We start from the raw sequence: 4,246 nt of genomic DNA, 5'->3' as shown, positions 1-4,246 counted from the left end.
GTGCGCCGTGACGCGGGGTGGGGTGGGTCGAGCGCGGTTTTTTGGAGGCGTGGCGGGGTGGTGTGGAGGGAGCGGGGTTTTTCGAGGTGGGGTGCGGGGGGGGGGGCGTCGTGGGGGGGTGCGCCGTGTCATGGGGGAGTGACGCGGGGGGGCGTCGTGGGGGGGTGCGGTGGGGTGGGGCGGTGCGCCGTGTCATGGGGGAGTGACGCGGGGTTGGGGTGGTCAAGCGGGGTTTTTGGAGGAGAGGTGGGGTGCTGTGGAGGGAGCGCGGTTTTTCGAGGTGGGGTGCGGGGGGGCGTCGTGGGGGGTGACGCGGGGTGGGGGTGGTCGAGCGGGGTTTTGGGAGGAGAGGTGGGGTGCTGTGGAGGGAGCGCGGTTTTTCGAGGTGGGGTGCGGGGGGGTGTCGTGGGGGGGTGCGGTGGGGTGGGGGGGTGCGCCGTGTCGTGGGGGGGAGACGCGGGGTGGGGTGGGTCGAGCGGGGTTTTTCGAGGTGGGGTGCGGGGAGGGGGGGGGGGGGGGGGGGGGGATATGTGCCGCGTCGTGGGGGGGTGCGGTGGGGTGGGGGGTGTGCCGTGTCCTGGGGGAGTGACGCGGGGTTGGGTGGGTCGAGTGGGGTTTTTCGAGGTGGGGTGCGGGGGGGGGGGGGGGGGGGGGATATGCGCCGCGTCGTGGGGGGGTGCGGTGGGGTGTGGGGGGTGTGCCGTGTCGTGGGGGGCTGACGCGAGGTGGGGTGGGTCGAGCGGGGTTTTCGGAGGCGTGGTGGGGTGGTATGGAGGGAGCGGGGTTTTTCGAGGTGGGGTGCGGGGCGGCGTCGCTGGGGGGTGCGGTGGGGTGGGGGGTGCGCCATGTCGTGGGGGGGTGACGCGGGGTGGGGTGGGTCGAGCGGGGTTTTCGGAGGCGTGGAGGGAGCGGGGTTTTTCGAGGTGGGTGCGGGGGGGGGCGTTGTGGGGGGGTGCGCCGTGTCGTGGCGGGTGACGCGGGGTGGGGTGGGTCGAGCGGGGTTTTCGGAGGCGTGGCGGGGTGCTGTGGAGGGAGCGGGGTTTTTCGAGGTGGGGTGCGGCGGGGCGTCGTGGGGGGGGTGCGCCGTGACGCGGGTCGAGCGGGGTTTCGGAGGCGTGGAGGCAGCGGGGTTTTTCGAGGTGGGGTGCGGGGGGGGGCGTCGTGGGGGGGTGCGCCGTGTCGTGGGGGGGTGACGCGGGGTGGGGTGGGTCGAGCGGGGTTTTTGGAGGAGAGGTGGGGTGCTGTGGATGGAGCGCGGTTTTTCGAGGTGGGGTGGGGGGGGGTGCGCCGTGACGCGGGGTGGGGTGGGTCGAGCGCGGTTTTTTGGAGGCGTGGCGGGGTGGTGTGGAGGGAGCGGGGTTTTTCGAGGTGGGGTGCGGGGGGGGGGGCGTCGTGGGGGGGTGCGCCGTGTCATGGGGGAGTGACGCGGGGGGGCGTCGTGGGGGGGTGCGGTGGGGTGGGGCGGTGCGCCGTGTCATGGGGGAGTGACGCGGGGTTGGGGTGGTCAAGCGGGGTTTTTGGAGGAGAGGTGGGGTGCTGTGGAGGGAGCGCGGTTTTTCGAGGTGGGGTGCGGGGGGGCGTCGTGGGGGGTGACGCGGGGTGGGGGTGGTCGAGCGGGGTTTTGGGAGGAGAGGTGGGGTGCTGTGGAGGGAGCGCGGTTTTTCGAGGTGGGGTGCGGGGGGGTGTCGTGGGGGGGTGCGGTGGGGTGGGGGGGTGCGCCGTGTCGTGGGGGGGAGACGCGGGGTGGGGTGGGTCGAGCGGGGTTTTTCGAGGTGGGGTGCGGGGAGGGGGGGGGGGGGGGGGGATATGTGCCGCGTCGTGGGGGGGTGCGGTGGGGTGGGGGGTGTGCCGTGTCCTGGGGGAGTGACGCGGGGTTGGGTGGGTCGAGTGGGGTTTTTCGAGGTGGGGTGCGGGGGGGGGGGGGGGGGGGATATGCGCCGCGTCGTGGGGGGGTGCGGTGGGGTGTGGGGGGTGTGCCGTGTCGTGGGGGGCTGACGCGAGGTGGGGTGGGTCGAGCGGGGTTTTCGGAGGCGTGGTGGGGTGGTATGGAGGGAGCGGGGTTTTTCGAGGTGGGGTGCGGGGCGGCGTCGCTGGGGGGTGCGGTGGGGTGGGGGGTGCGCCATGTCGTGGGGGGGTGACGCGGGGTGGGGTGGGTCGAGCGGGGTTTTCGGAGGCGTGGAGGGAGCGGGGTTTTTCGAGGTGGGTGCGGGGGGGGGCGTTGTGGGGGGGTGCGCCGTGTCGTGGCGGGTGACGCGGGGTGGGGTGGGTCGAGCGGGGTTTTCGGAGGCGTGGCGGGGTGCTGTGGAGGGAGCGGGGTTTTTCGAGGTGGGGTGCGGCGGGGCGTCGTGGGGGGGGTGCGCCGTGACGCGGGTCGAGCGGGGTTTCGGAGGCGTGGAGGCAGCGGGGTTTTTCGAGGTGGGGTGCGGGGGGGGGCGTCGTGGGGGGGTGCGCCGTGTCGTGGGGGGGTGACGCGGGGTGGGGTGGGTCGAGCGGGGTTTTTGGAGGAGAGGTGGGGTGCTGTGGATGGAGCGCGGTTTTTCGAGGTGGGGTGGGGGGGGGTGCGCCGTGACGCGGGGTGGGGTGGGTCGAGCACGGTTTTTTGGAGGCGTGGCGGGGTGGTGTGGAGGGAGCGGGGTTTTTCGAGGTGGGGTGCGGGGGGGGGGGGCGTCGTGGGGGGGTGCGCCGTGTCATGGGGGAGTGACGCGGGGGGGCGTCGTGGGGGGGTGCGGTGGGGTGGGGCGGTGCGCCGTGTCATGGGGGAGTGACGCGGGGTTGGGGTGGTCAAGCGGGGTTTTTGGAGGACAGGTGGGGTGCTGTGGAGGGAGCGCGGTTTTTCGAGGTGGGGTGCGGGGGGGCGTCGTGGGGGGTGACGCGGGGTGGGGGTGGTCGAGCGGGGTTTTGGGAGGAGAGGTGGGGTGCTGTGGAGGGAGCGCGGTTTTTCGAGGTGGGGTGCGGGGGGGTGTCGTGGGGGGGTGCGGTGGGGTGGGGGGGTGCGCCGTGTCGTGGGGGGGAGACGCGGGGTGGGGTGGGTCGAGCGGGGTTTTTCGAGGTGGGGTGCGGGGAGGGGGGGGGGGGGGGGATATGTGCCGCGTCGTGGGGGGGTGCGGTGGGGTGGGGGGTGTGCCGTGTCCTGGGGGAGTGACGCGGGGTTGGGTGGGTCGAGTGGGGTTTTTCGAGGTGGGGTGCGGGGGGGGGGGGGGGGGGGATATGCGCCGCGTCGTGGGGGGGTGCGGTGGGGTGTGGGGGGTGTGCCGTGTCGTGGGGGGCTGACGCGAGGTGGGGTGGGTCGAGCGGGGTTTTCGGAGGCGTGGTGGGGTGGTATGGAGGGAGCGGGGTTTTTCGAGGTGGGGTGCGGGGCGGCGTCGCTGGGGGGTGCGGTGGGGTGGGGGGTGCGCCATGTCGTGGGGGGGTGACGCGGGGTGGGGTGGGTCGAGCGGGGTTTTCGGAGGCATTTGTGGTGTGGCGTGGAGGGAGCGGGGTTTTTCGAGGTGGGGTGCGGGGGGGGGCGTCGTGGGGGGGTGCGGTGGGGTGGGGGGTGTGCCGTGTCATGGGGGAGTGACGCGGGGTTGGGTGGGTCGAGCGGGGTTTTTCGACGTGGGGTGAGGGGGGGTGGGGGGGTGCGCCGTGTCGTGGGGGGGTGCGGTGGGGTGTGGGGGGTGTGCCGTGTCGTGGGGGGGCTCACGTGAGGTGGGGTGGGTCGAGCGGGGTTTTCGGAGGCGTGGTGGGGTGGTGTGGAGGGAGCGGGGTTTCTCGAGGTGGGGTGCGGGGGGCATCGTGGGGGGGTGCGGTGGGGTGAAGGGTGCGCCGTGTCGTGGGGGAGTGAGGCGGGGCACGGTGGGTCGAGCCTGGTTTTTGGAGGAGTGGTGGGGTGCTGTGGATGGAGCGGGGTTTTTCGAGGTGGGGTGGGGGGGGAGGCGCCGCGTCGTAGGGGGGTGCGGTGGGGTGGGGTGGGGGGGTGTGCCGTGTCGTGGGGGGTGACGCGGGGTGTCGCGATGCCCCCTCCCCCCCACCATGCCCCGACATGACGCGACGCGCCCTCTCCCCTACATAACATGACAACCCCCCTCCCCCCCCCATGACATCCCCCCATCCCCCATGACACGACACGACGCGATGCGCCCCCCCATGTCGTCCCCCCCTCAAAAATTCGCCTCCCCCCTCAACACACACCACCCCCCCCCCCCCCCCTCAAAAATTCGGCCCCCCCATGACATCCCCCCCCCAGCCCCCATGACACGACGCGACG

This window comes from Lygodium microphyllum, chromosome 16 (assembly GCF_053477565.2).
Source record: "Lygodium microphyllum isolate KBCC chromosome 16, Lygodium_microphyllum_v1.1.10, whole genome shotgun sequence".
Taxonomy (NCBI): Eukaryota; Viridiplantae; Streptophyta; class Polypodiopsida; order Schizaeales; family Lygodiaceae; genus Lygodium; species Lygodium microphyllum.
Note: the sequence above shows the minus strand (reverse complement) of the source record.